The sequence below is a fragment of the Oryzias latipes genome, chromosome 5 (assembly GCF_002234675.1).
Source record: "Oryzias latipes chromosome 5, ASM223467v1".
Lineage (NCBI taxonomy): Eukaryota > Metazoa > Chordata > Actinopteri > Beloniformes > Adrianichthyidae > Oryzias > Oryzias latipes.
In genome coordinates, this window is record NC_019863.2 from 6,241,926 (window position 1) to 6,268,707 (window position 26,782).

At 41.5% G+C, this 26,782-nt stretch overlaps 1 protein-coding gene across 1 annotated transcript in view; it reads left to right on the plus strand.

The window, feature by feature from the left end:
• Positions 1-26,782, plus strand: part of LOC101172970 (poly(rC)-binding protein 4-like) — an 87,388-nt gene that overhangs the window by 3,058 nt on the left and 57,548 nt on the right. The gene's annotated exons all lie outside the window — the stretch shown is intronic.

The following is a 26,782-nucleotide window of genomic DNA, read 5'->3' on the forward strand; positions in this document are numbered from 1 at the left end:
CATGTCTTTATCTCAGTTTAACCCAAACTTTTTATCTTTATTGCAGAAATACTGTACATGTCAACGGACTTTAATACTTACGTTTTTTTAAAAATATTTAAACCGAGTGTTGTTAGTGAGGACATGACTGTTGGTGCTGCGCTGTTTTCTGGTGGGTTTCTGTGTGGAAGGCCCAGTGATGTCTGAACAGTCCTGCTGCTGGATGACGGTCCTATCGAGTGTGTGTGTGTGTGTGTGTGTGTGTGTGTGTGTGTGCTGACGGCACACAACAAATTTAAAAAGATCCTCTGCAGGAGTCAAAGAAGTTGTGACAAACCACTGGACAAAGAACTTGCAGCAGGTCTCACTAAGCTTACAGATGGTTAGTGAGGAAGTTTATCACCCAAAATTCTAATTGATCTTTAACTCAAGACACTGAAATTGGTGTTTTCAATGTGCAATTTAAAACTACATTTACACATTGAAAATTAAACATGAAAAAAAATCACAGATTAATTTTTTTCTAATTATTTAAATGTTAAATAAAAACAAATTCCTTTGCATTTTAAAGGGACATGTTTTTTTTAGGTCAATTCAATCTTGTAGTTTGAACATGTATTTTGAAAAATAATATATAAAAAGGACATTTCAGTTCCATGCTCGCTCAGCTTTACAACAACATTGTAAAACACATTTGTTTCTATTTGATGTGTTGTTTTTGTGTCAAGATTTAACAACAATGTAAAAACAGTGGGCGTAGTGTAACACTATTGGTATTTCATTCTGCACGTGATCGGAACGTGATCTGTCAGTCTCATCAACATGCCTGCATGACCCGCCTTAACTGCCTTTTGATGAGCCAAAAATAAACAGTGAATAAACCAAATTGTACCATGGTCCGGGTGGATACTCGATTGTGATTGGCTGCTGGGTGTGTAGTGAAAAGGTATTATCCACTGTGATACTGTACGCCTAAAAAAGTTCTGGTCACATATCTTAAATGTTTTGTATTACTGCGTTGGCTTCTTTAAAACAAACTTTAGCTTCATCATCTGGACAAAAACAAGCAGTAAGAGGTGAACTTTATTTCTGATCTGATGCTTTATTTAACCCATCATCACGATCAGCATTTATATCACTTTCCTTTGCGGCTGCAGTCGAGGTCGGTGCCGGCTAAGCGCATTGTCATGTTACAGTGACAACGCGCAGCACCACGTAACAAATGGTCCATTTTTGTGAAAAAAGCGATCTAAACCGATAAAAAATAGAAGAAAATACTAAAAACTGATTGACTATTTTTGCATTTGTAAGTGACCATGGTATGAGCGGGATGATGGCCTCTGCTTCGTGTCGGACAGTTCAGGCTTCTGCAGGGTGCGTTCATTTCTTATAATGCACTCTCTGTCTGCCATTAACCCGTATGTAATGAAAGCGGGCAGCATCAGGAAACAGGCAAAGCACAGTGCTGCACTTAGTGCAGCCTCATTTCTTTAAAGGGATGCAGGAAAAATGAGTCAGTGCATCAAATGGATTGAAACAAGAAGCAGGACTCTTGAGGATTTTGGGTGTGGCTGATGATGCAAAAGCATCACACACGTACAGCTTATAAAGGGGGAATGTCTTGTTTTTTCATTGAAGGATTCTTGTTGCAACATTAACATATTTCTTGTAACTGTAGGTAAACAATGAAATTGTCAACCTACAGATTCTCTCCATGAGTGTCTTTTTTTAAAAAGATGCCACCTAACATCAACATCTTTGTTTTAACCAGCAAATTGTTTCATTTAAATTGTTGTGTATCATTTTTTGTTGCACACTAGTAAGATTTTGTATACATACCAGAATAAATTATACTGATCCTTGTGACCAACAGACATGTACTTCTATGCTTTAGATTAGCTGCACTTGCTGTAACCCTTGTGCTATCCTATGGGGTCAAGATGACCATTGACGTGTTCTCCCTACCATGACAAAGGTGGATAAAGGTGGAAAGATTTCCTGTAATCCATGGACACCAGTGAAGATCACAAATGATTGAAGAAAAAAGGTTCAGAGCACTGTCTAGAACAGGGGTGCTCACACTTTTTTGGCGTGTGAGCTACTTTTGAATCAACAATGTCTTGAAGATCTACCTATATATATATATATATAGCGGGATGATGGCCTCTGCTTCGTGTCGGACAGTTCAGGCTTCTGCAGGGTGCGTTCATTTCTTATAATGCACTCTCTGTCTGCCATTAACCCTTATGTAATGAAAGCGGGCAGCATCAGGAAACAGGCAAAGCACAGTCTATATCTATATATATATATATATATATATATATATATATATATATATATATATATATATATATATATATATATATATATATATATATATATATATATATATATACATATATATATATATATATATATATATATATATATATACATATATATATATATGTAACCCTTGTGCTATCCTAGGCACTTTAACATTGGGACTTGGGTCATCTAGACCCACTAGACAGTGCGCTGAACCTTTTTTCTTCACTGATTTGTGATCTTCACTGGTGTCCATGGATTACATGAAATCTTTCCACCTTTATCCACCTTTGTCATGGTAGGGAGAACACGTCAATGTAAGGGTGGGGTCATAGGATAGCACAAGGGATATATATATATATATATATATATATATATATCGCGGGGCGACTTCAATAAACACTCCGCTTGCGTGGAGCGGTCTTCTGCCGGGAACCTGACGTGACGCGGGGCAGAGAGCAACTCTCTGATGACAGAGAGTTTGCGCTCAGTGAATTTAAACACACGTCTGCAGCGACGTATGCATCAGGGGATGTCCGATTGGCTGTTCTGCATGTCAATCAAGTCCCGTACCTCTCTGTAAGGATTTTGATTGGCTGGTGGATTTTTAAGAAGTACTTTTTTTTTTTAATCTTCTCTGTCCCGCGATCTACCCTCATGTCCTTGACGATCAACCGGTCGATCGCGATCGACGTAATGAGCACCCCTGGTCTAGTGGGTCTAGATGACCCAACTCCCAATGTTAAAGTGACTAGGATAGCACAAGGGTTAAACCTGTGGGTTGCAGTTAAACTTGTGGTCCAGTGTGGTTCTCAGTAACTGTCAATGGCTGCTTCTACATGGACACAACTAATCAGATTAAAAGCCTGATCAGAGTAAAAATGTGCCATGCAAACACGGCAATCGAAGTACTCTGACCTGATCAGACTCATTTGGATCAAAATGTCATTCTGATTGACATGGGTGAGTTATGCCGATATTTGATCCGATCGGGGTGCACCTAAGCACTCATTCTGACTGTGGGTCATTACTGCACTGGCTTTTATGTCACCCATAGATATTGTGCACTTCGGAGGAGGCTGCGGAGCGTGGTAGGTCGGCATCTCAGCAAGCTGCCGGCCCCCAGAGCTCAGTGTCTGTGAGCTGGGGAGGGTTCTTTGTTATGGTGTGTGCTCCGGAGTGCAGTTCGGCTTCATCGCGAGCAGCCAGACTCTGGAGAAATATGTCTCCAAGCAGAGGTGCAGCTTTGGGTCGGCGTGTGTGCTTTTGCTGCTTCATGCTCCGAGCAGTCCTGTGAAGCTGTTCAAATGGACGGCCGGACCGCTTCCACTCTTGATCGGTGAACTCAAAAAGAACAATCTTTTCCCACCAGTCTCTACTCCTCAGATTCATCTAGTGGCTCCTTGTCTTTGGTGGAGATGGGGTGACTAAAGTTATAACGTTTGGAATGAAGAAATTATCATGCTGCTGTCTGTCCCTCTTCAACATATGCCCAAATTTACACTATTCAATTTTCCCACACACAGCCAAGATGCACATTGCTGCAGTACCTGGATTTGTTTTAAGTGCGTCTAAGGCTTGAACAACCTTCTACACAATCTCGACAAAACCGAAGACCAAAATATCATCTGTGGACAATGTGCAGGTTGTACGTAGCAGCTATGTGACACGGCCTTGACTTAAAAGTGGTGCAGAACAGGGGAATCTGACTGTTTAATTCAAGCAAAGCATTGCGGGAGCTGACCATGGTGCTGACACGATGTGATTTCTGCTCAGTGCTCTGAATGTCAAAGTGAAGAAATTTATTGCTGCGCAGGGTTAAATATTCTTTACGTGTTTAATTCATATTTCTTCTGTGGTTTTAACATGTTTCATTCATTAAAAAACACAACTTTTCTCACTTTTTCCACTTATATTCATGTATGACCAGTTTATCTGTGCAATGTGCACAAATTGTACATAGCAGCAGTGGGACATGGTCTTCAGCTGCTTTGGGCCAGCTGGGAAGCCCGTCGGGGTTGGGGGGCTCCAGTGGGAGCCGCAGCTGGTCAGCTTGCATCCGCGCCCACCGTACCCGCCCGGCTTCTGCACAGCGCTTTTTGAATTGCAACCAACAAAACATGTTGAACTCCCAAAACCAAATTCACGTAAAGACCCGTCAGCCAAAACCCTTGATGGGCATCTGTGCACATCCATGAACGCAAGAAACACTTCTGAATTACACACATCACGCATGTTTCAGGAAAGACTGACATTTCATATGTGGAAATGCACAGATTACACAATGTGGCTGTGTGATACAGACTTTAAGGACTGCAACCCAATTTGTGAAGCTGTTCTGTGGCCTGATGAGAACGGTCAGCCTCTGCAGGAAGAAATGTGGTGAGAGGGGCAACTTCACAGTGAAGAACAGCAGTTCTCTGAGCTTCAGACTGCTTGATCCCTTCAGACAATACCTATAAAAAAGCCATACACAAAGATAAATGGAAAAAAACATTGATTTAAATGTTTGAAAAGTCTTAACAAACAACTTAAAGCAGTGTGTGATTGATCTGTTTTTATTTTCAAGGAAATTGTACTTAAGTACAACTTTAACATTTTTTATGTAAAGGCACATTTCTCTCAGTCATTAAGAGGGAACCCAATCACAACCTGTTTGTGAAACAATTAAAATAACTGTTGATAGACTCTCAGCAGCTGGATAAGCATCTCCATGTAGCAGTAGTGCCGCCCAGTTAAGCTCCACTGTGATATTTCACATTTGTTTGTGTCAAAGAACAGCCTGTCTCAACTGTTGTCTTTTCTAGATTGCAGACATCTGTGACCAATCGGGTTTTTTTAGTTTAACTAGTTATGATATTGTTGATGTTACCAAACACCTTTTTCCACATGTTTCTACGTAGGACTAAATAAAACTGAACTAAATGCTTCTCATACAGATGGTTAGATTTGCTTTTGACGCCCAAAGTGAGCTAGCAAAGCTGCTCAGCAGCTGCCAGTGTCAACTCTGCTGCTCTACTAAACACAATATGAAAATGCAAACTGGTAAAGTGGTTACACTCGAATAAAGAAAAACCAGAGTTGACTTTGTTGTGAGGCAGGTTGCAGACAGCTTTCATGTAGCTGGAGCCTTGCCTCAGCTGCGGAGCTGACTGACATTACTCTGAAGATAATAGTCAATCAAGAATCTGAATTGGAGCCATTTTTTTCAAGACAACTGAATTAAACTTTGTTGACAACAAGTGTTAGTGAAATAACACAATGTATTTTATAAAAAATTCAACGCAAACCAACAGCTTGCAGGTTCATCACTGGCAAATTGTAACAAAACAGAAAAATAGAAAACATTTGCTTTCACGGGCCATCAGCATGGACAGCAGCCAGCCTGCACATTCCCTTGTTGTGCCACTGCAATCGGGCAAGAGGTACCGGGTTTTAAAAACAAGGACAAATAGACTGAGAAACAGTTTCTTTCCCAGAGCTGAGTCTCCATATACCCCCCCCCCCCCGCTTTCTACCTCCCACTGACTCAATTCTTAATAATCTCAGACATCCCTCAATATAATAAATGCACCACTGAATGTGCAACAAAACTGCTTATTTATTATGACATTTTTATTTAAAACTTCTTAGCGTCAAATTTCTGCTGTTTTTATATTTTTTTATTTTATTGCTTTTTATTATTTTATGTCTACTGTTTTTTTTTTTTTTGACTGAGTGTGCAACAGAATTTCGTTGTAGAAATACAATGACAATAAAAATCTATGAATTTGAATAAAGCTGATGAGCCATACAATGAAGTTATGGGAAAGAGTAGCTAAAGGTAGACTGAGAGCATAAGTGAACATTTGTGAGCAGCAGTTTCATGCCAAGACTGAGCACTACACAGTCAATCTTTGCTTTTAGGATGTTGATATAGAAGCACAGAGAAGGTCAGAAAGAGCTACACTGTGTCTTTGTAGATCTAGAGAAAGCTTATGACAGGGTGCTCAGAGAGGAACTGTGGTCATGTATGAGGAAGTGTAGAGTGACATATAAGTATGTTAGAGCAGTGCAGGACATGTATGAGGGCTGTAAGACAGTGGTGAGGTGGGCTGTAGGGGGGATAGAGATGCAAGTGTGATTACATCAGGGATCACCTTTGAGCCCCTTCCTGTTTACAATGGTGATGGACACTAACAGATGAGGTCAGACAGTAATCACCATGGACTATGATGTTTGCAGATGATATTAGGATTTGTAGTGACAGAAGGGAACAGGTGGAGGAGAAGCTAGAGAGGTGGAGGTTTGCTCTGGAAAGGAAAGGAATGAAGGTTATCTGCAGGAAGATGGAGCACATGTGTGTGAATGAGAGGAACCCAAGTGGAAGAGTGAAGTTACAGGGACAAGAGATAAAGAAGGTGGAGGATTTGAAGTATCTAGAGTCAACAGTCCAGAGGAATAGAGATGTGGAAAAGAAGTGGAGAAGCGAGTGCAGTCAGGCTGGAATGGGTGGAGAAACGTGTTAGGTTTGAGGTGTGACAGAAGAGTTTCTGCTCTATTGAAAGTAAAGGTGTATAAAACTGGTGAGAGTAGTCATGTTGTTGGGCTTAGAGACACTGGCAATGAGGAAAATACATGAAGCAGAGCTGGAGGCAGCAGAGATGAAGATGCTGAGGTTCTCTTTGGAAGTGACCTGGGTAGGATCAGGAATGAGTGCATCAGAGCGACAGCACGTTAGAGCACATGTGTCAAACTCAAGGCCCGGGGGCCAAATGTGGCCCTCCATGTCATTTTATTTGGCCCCCAAGAGCATGAAAGTTTTTAATTTCTTAGAATAAAAAATAAAAATTGGTATGTATTTATTCATATCTACTGGAAATTGGACTTATGGGTAACTATACATTAGGACTTAAACACTGTCCATATAACCTAACCTGACAGAATCAAATGTAAAAGGATTTATGCTGGAATAACAAGCAAACATACATTTACTATGCAACTTGAATTGTCATTTAAAAAGTTATAATGAATAAATATTGAGTTATTTAACATTAAGGAGTAGTTACATTTATTTATCAGTACATTTAGTTACATGAATAAGTTACATCTGGCCCTTTGAGGACAACCACTATGCTGATGTGGCCCTCAGTGAAAATGAGTTTGACACCCCTGTGTTAGAGGTTTTGGAGATAAAGTCAGAGAGGCCAGACTGAGATGGCTGGGACATGTCCAGAGGAGAGACAGTGAATGTATCAGTAGAAGGATGCTGAGTCTACAGCTGCCAGGCAAGAGGTCTAGAGAAAGACCAAAGAGGAGGTTTCTGGATGATGTGAAGGAGGACATGAAGGTAGCTGGTGTTAGAGGAGAGGATGCAGACGACAGGGTTAGATGGAGGAAGCTGATTGGCTGTGGTGATCACTAAAGGGAAAAGCCCATAGAAAGATAAGTATTGACTAGACTTCTGTTTCAATTATCCTAAAATTGGAAGAGTATATATCTGAAATAGAAGCAAGCACAGCAGATCATTTGGTACATGACACACGAAGTTGAGGTGGTGTGTTAAAATAATGCATGCTAATTCCTACTGAGACCAAGTTCAAAGATGATGTTGTGCTCTCTTCTCTGCAGCTGTAAAACACTGCTTGACTGTTTGTGTGTTATATATCTCATCACAGGGAGGGATGATGTTTGCCTAAGTGTGGGGGTGGAAGCAGTTATCTACAGCAGGTTTTTCTGTGGAGGCCTCAGGCTTCACCGTCAGAGATGTAGATGGTAATCACAAGCTTGCACACATGGCAGCAGAGGCCCGAGGCACATGGCGTGACTTCTTAGGTGCCTAAACAAATCAGGCCAGCCTGTTTTCTATAAGCTCCATGAAAAATGGTTTAGTTACATCTGCTGGTGAAGACGTTAGTAAGCCAGCAGAGATGAGAGCCGTCTTCTCTTTATTTGCGTTTAGAGATTCAAATCTACTAAAGGTTGGGAGTAAAGCAGTGTTTTAGATTGTGATACAGGTCTGGAATAAGAGGAAGGATCACATACTCCTTTTTTTCCACTTTTCTTACATTATTATTGTTATCATATATACTGGTTACATTATTACAATATGCTTTACATGAGGGGTGGTAAAATCTGTTAAGGATTTTATCTAGAAAGATTATTGGCAAGTATGGGCTCAGTTTTTCTTGTTACATGAAACTGAAAATTCACAGGTCAAAACCAGTAATCTTAATTGGTTGTTTTGCCACATATTTCCATTTTAGACCAATTATCTTCCTGCTGATTGCATCTGTTTATGGGGATCACTCTATTGCATTTAGCATCTCAATAATTGTCTGTTTGCGGCTAAAGAAAAGTTGTGCAAGAAGCACTATCAAAGTTGTTGAGGCAAACAACATGCATACAAACACCTGTAAAAAATACAAATATTCAATGACAAATTAGATTTCTACTCTCATTAGAATAGATAGTAATGCAGCTCAGAAACGTACTTTTGGTCTGTACTGTATCCTGTGTGAATATATACTAGTTTTGTATACTTCTAGGCCAGTGTTTTTCAACCTTTCAAAAATCCTGCAGCACACCAACATCCAAAAATGGAAAAAAGGAGAAACTCATAGTCTGTATTGATCTACAGCCCCTCTGCAATCTCAGATGCATATTTGTGATAATTGTGGCAGAAAAAGCTGGAAGCTGCAGCTGTTTTTTCTAAAAGATGTAATAAAAGTTAAGTTAGAAGATTTAGAAACGTTTTGATGTGTGTTCGTTGTGGTTTCAAGACGTTTAACAATAGATCTCATTGTGCGCTGAGATGCTGTCACTTTAACCCAATGCATCATGGGAGATGTAGTGCGGAAACGGCTGGAGATCGCTTCTCTGAGCTTCATTGTTTTCTTCAATTGTTCCACGGTCTGACACCGGATTCTGTGGAAAGCTACACCACTAAAGACGAGCTTTGGCTGGTATTTCTGTTGGAACTGAGAGACTTTACGAGCTAAATCGGGACAAGGAAGTGAAGACTTTAACCACTTCTGATTGGTCAGACTGATGACATGTGATTAAGCCCCCAAGAATAATTGGTGGAGACAGTTAAAGGGGCGGGGCTTTTCCAAAAAACAGCTGAAGCTGCGGCTAAATCACGGTACCGTCATTCTTATCAAAATGTCTTTAATAAAATAAAATAAACATAAAGAAAAAAGTATTTTACGATCTTTCATATTCCTAACTACTCAGTGTTTTATCAGGACCTGTTTGGATGAACACAGAGCTGAAATCCTGGAGATGGTAGATGTTTTTTGATCAGTTAATGAGGGCAACTTCCCACGGCACACCTAACCATCTCCCGCGGCACACTAGCGCATCGGTTGAAAAACACTGTCCTAGACAACTCATGTTAACAACAGTGAGTTGTGGCAATTTGTGACTTTTTCAGAGATTTTTTGTGAAAATGCTGTTGTGCAGTTGTGGAGACTGCAGCCCTGCAGAACCTCTAGCAGAGATCCTCCAGAACAGCGGAGACCATTGAGTTTGAATCGTGAACCAATCATCCTTGGCTTCATGCTGCAGCTTGAGTAAGAGATGTTTACTGCTGTCGTCTCTGAGTTCAGACAAAAACCGATGCACACTGCAGATACACAAAACTGTCCTCTAGATCTGCAATATCTGATAAGCAATAATTATTTTGCCTCAAGAATCTAAATAGGAAGAGATGTTTAAACAACCAGTTATTTGACATCAAAACACAACTAAACATGCTGCTAAAACTTTGCAAACCAGTATGTGTGCAACACGACAGCTTTTTTTACTTTCTCAATCAAAATCAGCATCACTGTCTGGAATCTAACACTCTTAAGGCCAGGATGTTTCCCATCTTCCCAAAGTCTAAAGTGACAGATGTAAATCTGCAGAAGCCACACTAATACAGTTTTGGCTCTTTTTTGCATCAACAATCTCTTTAGAAGGATATTATACTGAAAAAAAAATAAATAGAGGGTGAAGAACTTGATTGCTGGAGAAAGATTCCAGGACATGATCACCATGCAGGCATGCATAATCCTTACAGATCATAAAGCAAAGTGATGTAATTTTATTATTGAACTTCAACATCAGCAGTCAGGGTGTTGCATTTTATCAGATGGGGAGAGACATGGCAGAGCAACCAGCCGGGCAGTCTGTGTATCTTTAAGTTGTGTAATTTCACAGTTTTATAGAAGGTTAGCATTCTTGTTTATAACAGTTGCTCTAGCTGTGTACGCATACGGCACATAAGGAAACATTAGTAACACTTCATAATGGTCTGATTCATATACATGTATTTGGATTTACAGAGATTTTACGTTGGATGCCCTTCTTGACACAACCCTCTGTATTTATCCGGGTTTGGGACCGGCACGATGAGACCCTGCGTTGGGTCCCCCTCATGGCTGCATCGGCAGGTAGACTGACAGGAAGTTGACAGATGGACACTTGGAAGAATGTGAACAGCAGTGGACAGACTGACAAAGAGAGACTAACAGATTAGTCAGATAAGTAGATAGTAGACCAGCAGTGAAATGAAACATTATGATTAAAGATATTAAGTATGTAAATGCTTTCGAATAATAAGATGGAAGGTGACCTGTAAATAGTATACTTATTTAGAGTTGAATAAAATGTGTGAAATGCTTGGTTTGTAATTGTTTATAGTAATAGTGAATAAGTAAGGATTATGTACCACTGTTATGCATTGTTGAAGAGATAAATATTTCCAAAACAAACAAACATAAAATGATTTGGACCATAAAGCCACTTCAGAGCTCCCAATGCTAAGGAGCTTTGGGTCAAAACACACCCAGTGATTCATCTCAATGTTGGTATTCAATTCAATTCAGTTCTGTTTATATAGACTAATATTACTTAAATAGTCGTCTTCATACCGGTAATTGTATAACAACATGAAATCAGTCATAAAATTCAATAGATCATTGCTGAACTAAACAAAACAGACTAAGCTAAACTGGGCATCCCTGCCCTTAGACACCCTCCTTCTCGGTAAGAAAAAACTGCTAAAAACAAAAAACAAAAAGAAAGAAACCTCAGGGATGTCCACATGAAGGAGGGATCCTCTCTCAGGGCGGACAGGTGATGTACTAGGACTCTTAGAGAAGAATTAGCTTACCTAACATGAGTTCGATTGAGTGGACGCTGGTATGATTGTTGCCACTTCTAACCGGTAACTTTCTTTTTTCATTTTGACGCTACGGATGTATAAACCCAGTGAGCTCTGCTATCCTTTCCAGGAAAAGTTCAACCCAAAATGAAAAAAAGTCCATGACTACTAACAAAAACATCTTTCCTTTCTTACTTTTAGGGAATGTGCCCATGAAGTCAGTTTCTAATTTTTCCCATGGTTCCCTGCTCGTTGATTGTAAAAGACCAGCAGGATTTTTGTTGTCGGGCTTGTGTGCCAGACACACTGTATAGCACAACAATTGATGTAAGTCCAGTCGTCTTTCCTGACTGTTGGCCTCCATGCCCTCTCAGGCATCTTTAATAGTGTTTTCAGTCGTCTGAAATCTGAACTAAGTAGGCTGTTGTAAAAATAACTCAAGGAAGTATTTATACAAGACTTTGGTATCACTAGTTGGTATTTATCACCCCCATCTTTGACAGCAGAGTGATGAGACAATTATTGAATGATAGAAAACCAAATTCCAATTATTGTTAGATTTTTTTTTAGCTTTTTCTCCAAAGTAAGAAAACATTTGGACAGGTCCTTCAATCATCTCTTCAGGTAATTGACCTGTCAAGGAGAAAGGCAGTTCCTTTTTTTTTTGTCTTTGGTATGACTCAGCCATGGATTTTAACTCACAACCTTCTAGTCTCAGGGCAGGCACCCCTTCCACAAGGCCATGAACATGAAGACTTAGTACTTTCTGTGGGCTAATTCCTCTTGGACTAATCATGTTTATGAGTTCAGTCTTTGATCTTTGATTCTCTAGATCAGGGGTCGGGAACCTTTTTGGCCAAGAGAGCCATAAATGCCACATATTTTGAAATGTAATTTCGAAAGAGCCATACAATAATGTAGTGTCCCTTCCCCACACTGAGGCACGGAGACTTAACCTCTTTTAAAGTTATTTATTCCGATTACTGCAGACCGCAACAAAGGCCGTTCATTCAATTAATTCAGCAACTCCTGAATCTCTCCCGCCGAGATGAGAGCGCTTCTCCCAACTTTATATTCCCCTGCTCCCGCTCCAGCCCTCCCATTTCCCTTCTTCGGCCCATAGCTGAACCCCATTGGTCCAAACTACTTAACAACAGGCTGAGCGACAGAACTGAGGGCCAATCAGATCTCTGCTTGATCGATGCGTTCCATGAACTCCAGAACTTTTAACGCGGCCCAACAGCCATCCAACTCAGTCCGCGACAATTTGTTTAAAACTAAATATACAAATGAATGTGTGCATTTGATTTAATTTCAACATTTTTAAAGTACAATAAGTCTGTGGATTCTTTTTAATAACATTGTTATTCTGTTGCTAATAAATGATGAGTATTTCTCGTGGTAGTTTTGCTGATGGTCTAGTCTGGTTGATCCGTGGTGAGTTTCTGCTTCGTTCAGGCGTTGAGACTTTAAACGTGATCTTAGGTTGGTATGAATGTTCTGTAGATGTGACAAAGACTGCTCACATGCAGACGTGGAGCCAAACACACACTCACACGCTGCAGTGAGTGACGGGAAGCGGGTTTTACGTTTTTACAATCCCTGCGCGATTCACCTGCTGCCTGTCCCCACAACCCCTCAGAACTACCCTCTGGTTTCTTCCTCACACATCCCGTCCCCGCATCTGCGCGCTCTTTCTCAGAGACGGGAGCGCGTAGTTTTAGGTACGTCAATTCACAAGTTTCCAGCTGGTACAAACTCTGAGAAATAATAGATAACAGTAACTGATAGCGCTGGCGCAGATTTCTCTCTCTAAGCACTGCTACTACTGCGCGCCTCTGGCATCACATCGCGCCCGAGAAGGACTGGTCTAATGAAAAAAAACAACTATAATTAAAGATTTGTCTGCGAGCCACATGTGACCATCAAAAGAGCCATATATGGCTCGCGAGCCATAGGTTCCCGACCCCTGCTCTAGATCTATGTTTCCTCAATAGTCTTTTGAGGATGTACAATCCCTTATCACCAGGTTTTCTATGCTTATGTACCTCATAAACATCTGGCCATGCAAGATTAAAATTAAGTACTTTTGTACCAATTCAGCTGGAGGATGCCCGTCACTGATCCTTACTCATCAAAAACCCTTCTGCAACATTTCTGATGTTTTGTGAAACATAGGAACATTGTAATATTGTTTAACATAAAGAGTTTTTTTTTTCAATTAAGACCAATAGACTGTACTGTAGCGTACTTTATAACGCACATTAGGAGTGTCACTCTGTCTCTCTGTGCCTTAAAACCAGGAGTATGTACTTCCTCCTTCATTAGTTAAGTGTAAGAAGTCATCTTCTTCCAGAAGAGGCCGGTTACATTCATCAGGATGATAATTATTCTCCGCAATTATTAACCTCAGCATATCAGGATATTTTCCGGCTACTTCTGAGTCAGCAGATGCCATGTCTCCATGCAGGGGTACAAAGAGATTCAGTAACCAGTGGAAAAAGCTGTTGATCGGTGTGATGGCAGCCAACAAGAAAGCCGATGGGCCGGCGTGCTCTTCATCTCCGTTCTCCTCCCCCGCAGCACCTTCTTCAGAAGCAAAAGTCTCACACAAGTGTCTTAAGCTGAGTTCTTCTGATGACCCAGAGGAGTCACGTGACGGAAAAAAAATTCACATAAGTACCTGAAACCGTGAATTTTGAAACACGAGAAAGCGAGGGAACACTTTACTATAGTAGTTACCTAGAAGGCAAAACATCTTTGTGTCGTCATGCCTGTGTGTCTGTCTGCCAGTCTGTGTGCAGGTGTCACATTACATTGATTTCTGCTGTCTGTTTCTTTTTTGTTGTTAATTAATTCTGGCTGCACAGATTAAAACAAAGACATGTGCAGTGCACAATCTGTTACACCTACACAGGTACAGAAAACCTGATCTGATGTGACCCAGGTGGTGCTGTGGGTGTTGGAAATTGTTAAAAAAAAAAAAACAATAAAACAGCAAAATTCCAACCATTATGACACAGAATCAGAGCACAACCACATAAAAACACTTCACTGACACTAACATAGTGATGACATATTTTTTTTACATTACATGAACTGGAAGTTGTCGTTAGAAACTTTCAATACTGAGTGCACAAACATTTGGCCGGACATAAATGATTTTAAGTGTGCCCATTTCTTTGGGCAATTGGTCAAGCGTAGGAAACAAATGTCATGCACTGAAGTGTGTGACTTTGACTGACTTTAACCTAACAACACCCGAAATTTTGCAATATTTTACAAAAGGCTCCAAATGCTTTGACAAGGAAAGTAAAACTGAGCAGATTTCGAGTCAGGTTTCAAAATTGAATTAATTAGTGTAACTGCAGATGCATGCATTTCTGCTAAGTCACTATTTCTTGCTGAGTCGCAATATCTGCTGAGTCACCAACAGGCTGCTCACATCCACCGGTTTATATTGCTATTTGTAATTTAATACATAAAACATCATGAGTCAAATTTTTCAGACCAAAACCCCTCTTGTGGGATGAAATCTTTCTCACGAATGTATCTTCCTCAGATGGAATGATTTATACGAATTTTTAAATAGTAGCAACTCTGGATCAGAGGAGTTTCCACACACAAAGAAGGTGCTTTATTCTCCCGCTCTCTTTAATCAGGTAATGCATTTTCTGGATCCTAAAAAATGTAGGAGGTTGGTTACTGATGAGAGCCAGACATGCAGCAAAAAGAGCTGATGGATAGCTGGAGGTAACTCTTAGTGACATCCGGGTCTATTGGATGATTAAAATGTAAAGAAGGAAGATGTCCTTGTAACACGACAAAGAGCTTTATTGATACATTTCAACATGAACAAGTTATTGTTTAAAGCTGTAGATATAACAGTAGTTAGCGCAGCAGACAGTGTTTTTATTTTCAAAGAAAGAAAGGTTGGCTCACAATTTAACACCAGTAACAGCTCTGTGCTTTTCAAGTCTTTTTCCTGCAACACGTCCCTAATCTGCTCACTAGACAGACTTTTCCCTCTTCGCTCGCCACTACTAAGGGAATCCTGGTTAGATTCTTTTTATTTTATTTATTTATTTATTTATTTTTAACTTGTCCTGTCCAACAGCTGGGCAGACAGATGAGAGCTGAGGGCCTCTTGTGTTGGACATATTTTATTTTAACAACAGGGGTTATTAATCTTCAGACAAACCAGAGGTATGTCTGAATAAATCAATTTGTAATTGAGGCCAAACTTTATTAATTTCAATCATGTTTGAGAATCTTTGGCGTTGGACCGGACGGAAAAGGAAAGGAGGGAAGAAGAGAGAGGGATGTTAGAGAGGGGTATTTTTCAAGGTATTTTTCTTGGGACAGTTTGAGAACATAATCTTTCAGTTTGGTTTAGACCCTCACAGCCGTGATTCATGTTGCTCCAGGGTTGGTGCGAAAATGATGATGTTGTCAATGAAAACCAAAACCTCCTTCAAATTCAGTCCCCCCCACACAGTTCTCCAGTAGTCTCTGGAAGGTGCTAGGAGCATTAGTGACTCTTTGGGGCATTCTTTTAAATTCCTAGATCCAGGAGGGTACACAAATGCTGTTTTTAGTTTGTCCGCTTCCTCCATCTGAATCTAATAGCCAGACTTTAGGTCAAGTACTGAAAACCACTTAGATCAAGAAAGAGCAGAAAAAGACTTTTCAAAATTGGCCAGAACATATTGAGCTTGTGAATTATAGGTTGTTTCCATTCAGGGGGTTTGGGTGAGTCTTTAAAGTTGTACTGCAAGGGAGGTGCTGATGTCATCTCTGCAGATTGTCTTTTGAGGCTCTGCTCTTTTGAGCTTAGTAGTCTGCTAATATGCCTCCTGCTGGGATTCGTATATTGTGGGTGGAGTCATTGCTCACCATAACCACAAGGTGACAAGGCCGGTGGTGTGGCATGTCTACTAGGCAACTTTTAACAATGTGTCCAGGCAACAAGCTGGACTGTGGGTGCTCGAGGAGAACAGCTTTTCCAACTTGCGACCTTGTGACCAGGCTGCCTTCCAGGACAATGGTTTGGCCAGGTTGGATGGTGCATGGCTGGTTTGACTGCAAGGTGACAGAGAAAATGTGGGTGTCTGTCCTCTGGTTGAAGCGGTGCTGGAGGATCTTATAGACTGGGTTGTAACCAGGTGCGGTTGGCTATAGTTGTTTTTTTTCTCTTTTCACATGCTTAGAGTAAACAACATCAAGGGTATTTGTGTGCAAACAAGGATCTGTGGTGAAGACTGATTATGGTCTGGTACAACCAACGCCAGGGTGTCAAAGTCAATGGAGGTACTTAAGAGGTCCGGTGGGTAGGACAAGTTAACTTCAGTGTATCCCAAGTATGGAACAGCTTGTCCGTTCGCTCCCTTACTCACTAGTAATCAGTGATGGGTTGAATTTTATGGTCTGTAAGGTATGTCTTATAGAAAGAATTAGGAGCAGTGGTAATTTGGGACACAGAGTCAAGGAGACAATTAAACAATTGTTCGTTTGTTTTGACCTGGCCAGTGCTTTTGGCTCAGATGAGATCCCTCAGCAGTTGGGGATCTTGTTCTTAGGACGTCTGGTAAAGGCAGCTCCATGAGTTTCCCACTGCAGGAGCTGTGTTTAATTTAGCAACTGCTTGTTCTTGACGTCCCATGGTTCTCGTTACTGTTGAAGAGCTTTTTTCTTCTGTTAGACCATGATCGTGTTGGCTCTGTTGCCATGGGTAAAGGAGATGTGGCCATCGTCACCGCAGTTGAAACAATACCAGAGCGTGGGCCTAATGACTGACTTTGGGCAAAGATGGCTGGCTTTATGTTGACGTGGTGTGGGTTGTGGCCCAGCTGCAGGTTTCCTAGGCAGAAGCTGTGACATCTGTTCCTGGAGTGCCTGAGTTGCTGTTTCAGTTCTTTGAGCTCTTCATAGTCATGTGAGCTGTGACCACAGGAACAGGACAGTTGGGACAAAGGCATTAGTTAGTTAAGTCGGTGAGATTGTGTATTGACTGGGAAGGGCACTTTTAGTGTGCTTAGTGTGGCTTTAAAAATGTGAATGAGTCTTGATTTTATAAAAGGCAAATTATGGGAGAGTATTTTTTAATAAGAAAAAATCTGAGGAAAAATCAAGAGCTCCACCTTCTCCTGAGTTTCTGAAATATTAAATAAGGTCTAAGCTATTTTTAGGATGCCTGTCATTTTCTCTGGCGCTTTGAATTACAATGTAACTGTTAGGGACCTGAATTCTGTGCGTTGTGATGCAATGGTATATTTCTAATGACCAAATATTAAGTCTAGTAGGGGAGGTTATTCTATTCATCATAATAGTGAATGCATACATAAAAAAACCTAAAAAGAAAACAGAACTCTTGCAGTGCTCTTGGAAGTTGTTTCTTCAGTCTTGTACAATAAATAAAATAAGCTGTTTTTCAAATGAATCAAAGAAGTTTGATTTTTTATGCATTCAGTTTGTTGTTCTAAGCGAATGATCCCTTACGTAACAGATAATAGTTTTAAAATACAAATGAGACAAACACGATAAAAACGTACTAATTTACATTTAATTGTTCAATCCTGATTGACGCAATCATTTGACACCACTAGCTAAAACATACCATTGATAAAGCATTCACCATGCAAACCGTAGTCTCTGTTACAACAACAAAAAGAATAATAGATGTTAAATGTTTATTTTTTTGTGATTTGAATGTGTGTCTGAGAGAGATCTGTAATTTGAACTGAGGGCTCCTTCCAGTTAAAAGCTATCGATCTGGCCTCCGCCCTCCATCTCTGCTGTCCTCTGTGAGGTGGTCTCAGAGTCCTTACTGTACAGATCAGATGACAATTGGAGGGGAAGAAGGGATCACCAAACAGATTGGGAAGCATTAGCTTGATTGTGTAACTGTGATGAGTAAGCCAAGAAAAAGAAATGATCTACCAAATTAGCAGAAAAGAACAATTACATAACTTAGTATGCATACCATGCATACCATAGGAAATGGGCAAGGGACTGAAAAATAGATGACAAAAGAAAAAATAGACGATTGGTATTGACAAGAGAATGATGATGCTGATTGGAGTAATTCAACACTTCTGCTCAGCCCTTGGTCATGTGAGATCCTGCAGTTGTCCTTCAGCCAGATTTCTCCGGTCAAAGACACATTTTTAGCTGGAGATCAGAAAAAAAAAAGGTTTATTACTTGTTGGTTACTTTCTCAATACTAAACTACATGAGTATATATTTACAATGGTCAAAACAATAATATAAAAGGATGTTTCTCTTTTTTGTTTGTTGTAATAGCTCATTGCAAATGTAACATATTTGAGGATCCTCTTCTGGATGCCAAACCTGCTCATCACCTCCTCATCACTTGTTTCCTGCAACAACATGTCCATTGAAATCTGCAGCAGTGACAACCCTCACTCATCTGGGGATGCTCATCATCACTTCATCAAGGTCCAACCAGAGTTTCCCCTTCTCCTCCAGCTCACATCCTACCTGTGGGGCACAGCCCAGGGCCTGAATTTTGCTTTGGGATTGCAGGTATCGCACATAATTATTTCCTGCAAACTAAGCTCTTATAATGCTGTAAATTCACGAGTAAAATAAATGTGTAATAATCCCCAATTTTGCATCGCAACTACAAAACAGACACAAAGAGTAAGACTAAAACAACGAAGAAAAAAAGCATTTTCTAAAAATTGAAGAAGTAGAAATCAAAATCGAAGAAGAAGACACTTGCAACCTTGTTAACAAATGAAGAACTGTGGGATCTTTTTATTGTAAAACAGTCCAAACATGGAATGCTGGTAAAAGTGAAAATTCAAAATTCAAAGAAATGTTATCCGAGCAAGGACCCGCACTGAAACAAACTCATAAAGGAAGAAGAGTCATCACTTCCAGTGCCGTCTGTAATGATGCGAGTCAGTCTGATCTTCAAACACGTAGCTGCAGTGACGGGGACAAAGCAAACTAAAGATATGTTTCAGTTGAACTGGCTAAGATTACATCTGTGCCTTAAGTACGTCAATGTAGGAATGGGCTGCTCTATTGGTAAGATGTATGGCACTGTGCCTTTTACGAGTCGATGCTACAAAACATCAACATCAACCAAAGTAGGTTGGGGCCAACCCCTAGGGTTTGATAAAACCCAGGTTAAGAACCACTGGTCTAAAGGGGAGAGTTTAAGTAGAATTCCCTTGAGGAATTTTCCCTCAGCTCCAGAGTTAATGAGGACAGATAGGGACGAAAGGAAAACCATGAATTCAGTACTAGATGGGGTGTGACTTTGAGACCCTTCGCCCTTCAGTGTCCCCATTATCACTGAAGAGCTGTCTCTTTTGGTTTAACAGGCAGACAGCCACCTGGTGCACATTGCTGCCACAAAAAAACATTTACCTTGTATACATTGTACCTGCCTGTCCTTTGGTGTTAAACACGTCTTTCCCAGCTGCATAGGCTCCTCTGTGGATGATGATGACGGAGCCGCGGGCTCGTCTGATGTAAAACTTGAGAGAGGCGTTACCTGGAAGTGTAACGTGGTTCTGGGAAAGGTTGGCTGGGACTTGTAGTTCCGGGAAGAGTGGTGCTCTTGAAGACGGTTGTCATTTCCAATAGAGAGGGATAAAAGAATCCAGGGAGACAGGTTTTGTCATGATTCCAAAAGTAAAACTTTTATGGAGTCGGTTAACCCGTTGTAAAACACTTCCTGAAGCTCTTTAGTGTCCCAACTCACTTCCATGGCCAAGATGTGGAAATTAACAGACTAATCGGACACGGAGCGTTTGTCTTGGCATGGACCCAGCAACTTCCGAGAGACGTTGTGATATTTCTCTGGTGTCTCGAATATTTGTTTGAAGTGAGACATAAAGTCCTGAAAAGATAACGCAGCTGGACTGTGGTTTGCTAAAAATGCTTTGGCCCATTCCAGAGCCCGGCCACTTAACAGTCATGCAACGTAGGCTATCTTGCTTTGTCAAAGTACATGCTGAGAGTACATGCTGGACTGTTGTGAAAACACCAAGGTGCACTGGAGGAGGAAATCTCTAGAATGGTCAGTGGTTCCCGAAAACGGATCTGGATTGGGCTTGGGCTTTCTGGACTGGGGAAGAATGACTCGTCGGAGGTGACGGTGGAGGAGCAGGTGAGCGTGACAAATCGGCAATGGTTTGGAGCAAGGTCTGGAGCTGGGTCAACTGTTGTGTGATGGCTTGTTGATTTTCGGAGAGGCTGTGGATCATCTGTTCTTGTCTGTCTATGGTGATGGCGTAGGCAGACAAAGTCTGATTTAAAGGGGCCGTTCCTGCTGGGTCCATGATGGTCGGTTCGTTCTGTCAGGTCCTGAAGGGTCACCTGACAATGTCCTCTTTGACAGGCTGAAAAACCGGGTTGGGCATCTGGATCTGCTCTAAACTGGTTTTCCTCATATCTAAAGATCCTTTTTTTTGCATCTTTTAATTTAAAGTCCTCCTCTGCATCCTTCACTTGTGGTTTACCACAACGGTCTGTTTTGGGACCTCTATTATTCATTTTATATCTTCTGCCTTTGCAGCATATTTTGATCTCTTTTAAGGATATTTCTTACCATTGCTATGCTGATGATATTTAGCTATATGTGTCTTTTCAATTTTATGATGTTTTTAAAATTTACGGATTTTACGGAGGTGTCTAGATTTGGTCAAGAGTTGGATGACTGATCATTTTCTCCAAATAAATGAAGGTAAAACTGAGGTCCTCTTCTGTGCTCCTGACAATTGCCTCCGTCTGATAGTCCAGGGACTCTGCCCTTCTGGTACTTCCTTTATCAAGCCCTCTGTCAGGGTAACTCTAGACCCAGGATTATCTTTCCCACATTTGGTGGCTTCTTCGTTCTTGTTTTTATCAATTAAAAAACATTGCCAAACTGAGTCCAATTATGTCGTGTTCTAAGATAGATATGCTCATCCATGCTTTTCTGTCTTTTTGGCTTGATTATTGCAACTCCATCTTCGCATGTCTACGTTAGAAATCTCTTGACTGGCTCCAGGTTGTCCAGAATGCTGCTGTAAGCTTTTAACCAAATCTTCCAAGTATTCACACATCACCCTGTTACTAAAATGCCTAAAAAATAAAGGTGACAGAGCCTTTGCAACAGTGGCTCCATCCCTAGAACTCCCTTCCTTGAAGCCTCAGGCATGTAGACTCAGTGTTTTCTTTAAAAAAGAGGTGAGAAACATACCTTTTAAAATCGTTTTTTCCTAATTCCTAATTTTACTTTTTTGTTTTACTTTGTGTTTTATTGTGAAGCACTTTGTGATTTTTATTATAAAAGGTGATAAAGGTTGTTATTATTATTATTATTTCCATTATTACTTCCTGTCTGTGGATCAACACAAAGGCATTACATTTTTATTTTTGGGACCCGTATAACAAAGGTGACTTGCTTTTGAAACTATGTAGAAATGACCAAAGTCAACTGTGTGTCAGCAAAATCTAATCCCTGGTTACAAAGGACAAGTAACCAGTACACTGTAGAAGAGCCTTATGATGAATGGTTGTTCATCCCTTTGAATTATTGGATCCCTATTTGAGTGGCTGTGTCTGGATCTCAGCTGGATAATGACTACTTGGGTTTGTAGAGCATCTAATTCAATAAAGAGTGCATTACTTCCTGACCGTTATTCCCCACAAGCCTCAGCCTGCCTCTGTTTTTCCATTACATCTGCTATTTCAATGTTGGCCTCATACTTTGTATTTCCACTTCAATCACTGTAGTAGCTTGATTAATTGTTATCATTTTTACCAGCATAATTTCAGCGATACTTTCAACAAAGCTACAAAATACCAAAAGGCAAGGCAAAGTGATTCTCGGTGTTCACAAGACATAGCTGTCTTGTGATTATTATAGCAAGACATTATATTATAGCTAATAACAATTTCAGAACAATATTTCAGACAACAATAACTTATTAACAAATACTTTTTTTCAATCAAAGTAAAGGTTTTCTGTACATACATAAAGTACAGACCAAAAGTTTGGCCACACCTTCTCATTCAAAGAGTTTTCTTTATTTTCATGACTATGAAAATTGTAGAGTCACACTGAAGCAGTGACGTGCAGTCAGGAGAGGGAGGTGAGGCTGTGCCTCACCTGTCATTATGGGAAGAAAAGAGAAAAAATAAATTCAATTATTATATTTAATCAGTAATTTGTGCTTTGCAGTCATTTTCCATTTAAATGTACCATTTTTGGGTGATTTTTCTTTTCAAAATCGCTGAATTTCCGCATTTGCCGTTCAGATAATAAGAAGTGACGTGCGATGAGGCACCAGCCCGCTGGGCCTCACCTTGGATTGCGCAATACCTATGCAGTCAGACGGTACTGCTGTCTCTCTGTATGTCAGTTCAATCACTTGTACTATAGGAGCTGAGTTTACTTAATTTAGCAGATGTATATGATGTACAGTGTTTGTTTTTATAAATAACTGTATGTGAGGGACATGTTTCTTGTGCTGAGCACTAAACGCCGGCGAAAAAGCCGCTGGGTGAGGCCAGACATTCTCGTGCCTTATGTTAGGGGGCGCCGGTGAGCCCTGAGATTATGACGCTAAAAAATACTGGAAGAAGTGATAGCAAGCGGCAAGTCATTTTCTTTAGAAGGAGCGGCGTATGAACTTTATTTACAAGTAAAGGTAAGACGATAATAACGTTTGTGCTTTTTTCTATGCTGCAGTTTGTATATGAAAAAAAACATGTTGAAATGATATTTTAAACAAAACACGTTAACTGTTGTCAATTAAATGGTGAATAAGTTACTCAGTATGGTTCATATGTTTGTAAATCTGACTGATGACGTCAGTGCCTCACCAGCCATTAACCTCACCGCACGTCACTGCACTGAAGGCATAAAAATTATTAATTAACACTTGTGGAATTATATACATAACAAAAAAGTGTGAAACAACTGAAAACATGTCATATTCTAGGTTCTTCATAGTAGACACCTTTTGCTTTGATTACTGCTTTGCACACTCCTGGCATTCTCTTGATGAGCTTCAAGAGGTAGTCCAGTCCTCGAATACAAATACATAAATATATACATATACATACACATATATATTGGCTACGTTCACACTGCAGGGCTTAATGCTCAATTTCGATTTTCTGAAAAAATCAGATTTTTTGCAAGGCTGTGCACATTTCCAATTAAAAGGGGAGCTCTTTTTGGATTATTACATTTATTTTCACGAAGGAGCCAGCACAATGTGGCATTATGGTTTCCCCTTGGATACCGCCAGCAGAAAACTAAAACCAAAAGCACAGGACTCTCCGACACAGGAAACCAAGACTGTGCTTTAAGAAAATTAACAACCTTTATAAGAAATAGCATTAAAATTCCTATTCTAAAAGACACCCAAAAGAATTAACCAAACCACAAGGGCGATCATGCCCAGCCCACAGTCAGCTGCACGCTCTCTATTGCGGCGCAACAGGCTCAAGGCCACGCCCCTTGCATCCAGTGGCAGTAATCAACGCCAGTCCAGGGTGGTGGGACACTGGACTCTGGTTGTGCCTGGGGCGATAGAAGGCCGGAAGGGGGAACTTGGTCCGATAGCTGTCAATCCAGCTATGTCACGCTGCTCCCCAGTGCGTGGATGGACGGCAGTCACTGACACTCTACGGAGCACACACGATCCCCAGAAATCCCAGCTGTAGCACCGCTCTTGGACAACGGTGCACCAAGGGGTCACCGAGTTGGCAGAGCAGGTGTGCAAACAAACAATGAAAAACAAAGAAACAGCGGCACCTGCTCCCGCAGCTTAAGAGAACTCTCCACAGAAGTCGCATGAGCGGCCAAACACTGCCGTGATCCGGCTATGGTTAGGGCCCTACACACACAGCCAAAGGCTGCACAGCTGCTGCACCTTCCCACCTGGAAGCCGCAGCAGGTCTCTGTCTAAAGCTCTACTGTCAGAGGCTTTTATCAGCCCGCTGCTGATGAAGCAGCTGGTGTGCCAGGTGATCTCAATCCAGTGGCCCTCTGCCTGCCACAACAATAACAATCTTCTCATTTTAAGAAGGCATTGGAGCCAGGATCGTCTGTGCCCACTGTTGTGGAATGGGGATGTTTATGTGCTTGGGGCCGTGTGCGTGTGTGTAAGACACAGGAGAGAGCGCATGCAGTGCAGGAGGGAGTGAGAGGGGGCAGTGGGGGTGCGCATTCATGTTGTGTGTTAAGGAGGAAGGAGAACGATAATAAAAGAAGGCTCCCCCCAGAATAAATGCTATTGACTCTTTATTAACCCGCTCTGGAGAATCTGAGGGTCTGAACCGGGAAGTCAACCCCAGAGGAGGATCCGCCTTCCTGGAGAAGGTCTCCCCCGCACTTCTGACCACGGTCGGAAAGGAAAAAAAAGTAATCCCTCAGGTGGGGCCCTGCGTTGGGCTCTTCCGGCGCAGCGAGGGGGCTGCTCTCCTGGTTGGGCTGGGGCGGCGCTCTCTTTCTCCCTGTTCCTCCCTGCTCTCTGGTTCTGGGGGCCTCGCGGCGGTCCGGCTGGCCCTGGCCTGGGTGGCGGATTTGGTCGCCCGGGGCGCGATTGTTCCCTGCCTGTTCCCGTGTGGCGTTGAGGGGTTCCGGCTGCCGCTGCTGCTGCAGCGGGGGTCTTGGTGTGGGGGTGGCTGGGCGCTCCCCCTCCTTCTTTTCACATTCCACCATCCATTTTAGAAGAACATGAACACTCACCTGAGCACAGGTTTTAGATCACTTTTGCACTAATAGTTTGTTTGTGTGATTGAATGAATGAAATATTTCACACTTGTTGTTTTGAAGGCATAAGTATGCGTGTGAACACTATCTGTTTTGTGTTGACATGTGGACATTTTTGCAGCTAGCAGGTGTGTTTATAACATTTGAATGTGTGTGTGGACAGGCCCCGCCCTTTTTGTACTACATTTGAACCTTACCATAATGATTAACAACCAGTAAACTTGCTGCTCTATGCTGCTTCATGGTCGTATCCCCCCCCCATCCTACCATCACCCTCCTACCCCCCCTCTCTCTAACGTCCCTCTCTCTTCTTCCCTTCTTTCCTTTTCCGTCCGGTCCAACACAAAAGATTTTCAAACATGATTGAAATTAATAAAGTTTGGCCTCAATCGCAAAAGGGGTTTATTCATACCTTTGGTTTGTCTGAAGATTAACAACCCCTGTTGTTAAAGTAAAATATGTCCAACACAAGAGGCCCTCAGTTCCCCCTCAGCCTGCCCAGCTGTTGGACAGGACAAGTTAAAAAAATAAAAATAAAAAACAGACAAAAGTAATCGCAGGGAAGGTTCAACATCACGCTCGGCCAATTCGCTGGAAATGTTTTCAGAAACCGCCCGGTTACGAGCCTTCGAGTTTTGGCCTGAATAGAGCTGTGACCCCAAATATTAATCAAATTGGTGACCTCGCTTCCCTTCCACTGACTGGTCTCAGCAGCATCGTCCGCTGTGGTTGATGTTTATGTTCCATTTCCAACCTACTTCGACGCAGAATGATGACGTTTGTAGCTTATCAATGACGTACGGGTCGGATACATGTGGTCTGGCCGTTCAGACGGAGGTCGCATTTCAAAAGATCAGATACATAACGGATTCAGGACCACATACCCCAGTGGCCTGGGTCGCATTTGAAAAGATCGGATCTGTGTCTTCGCACTGTCATGAAAAGATCAGATACAGGTCGCATAGGGGCAAAAAAATCGGAATTGGGTCGTTTCAGCCGGCGGTGTGAACGTAGCCATAGTCAATTGTTAGTCACTATGTGGAGGATCTCCCTGAGGAAGACACAGTATCTAAAACAAAACGGAAAAAGAGTAAAACATAAAGGTAGAATCAGAGATCAATAAGCAAAAAAATAAATAATTAGACCTCAATGGAAAGGTAAAAACAAAAGTAGATTCAGTTAGACATAAAAAAAACAATTGCCCATGAATGAAGCAAGGAAAAAGAAACACTGTACGTTTGTAAGTTTTCTCCCCAACAACCCCACAATAGCTGCGGTTACATGGACAAAAGTAATCGTAATGAACGCCTGATCAGGATAGAAATGCATCAACTACGGTTGCCAACTTAAGCCGTGCGAAGCATGTCTCTGAGCAGAGCAGAGGACTTGTAGCTTCGTTTTTGCGGGCCGGGGAGGGTGCTTTGTTACAATGTGCGCAACAAATGAGGCTCAGGACCGCAGTCTTTCTGGCCGCTCTGCGTGCGTGAGTCTCTGGACTCAGGGGAACGTTGTCTCCCGGGAAGACCGTACCGTGTCTCCAAGCAGAGAAGCGGCTTTAGGATGGATCGTGAGCTAATGGAGGCGGCTTTTGAATGGAGAAATTCCGCACAGTCCTGAGA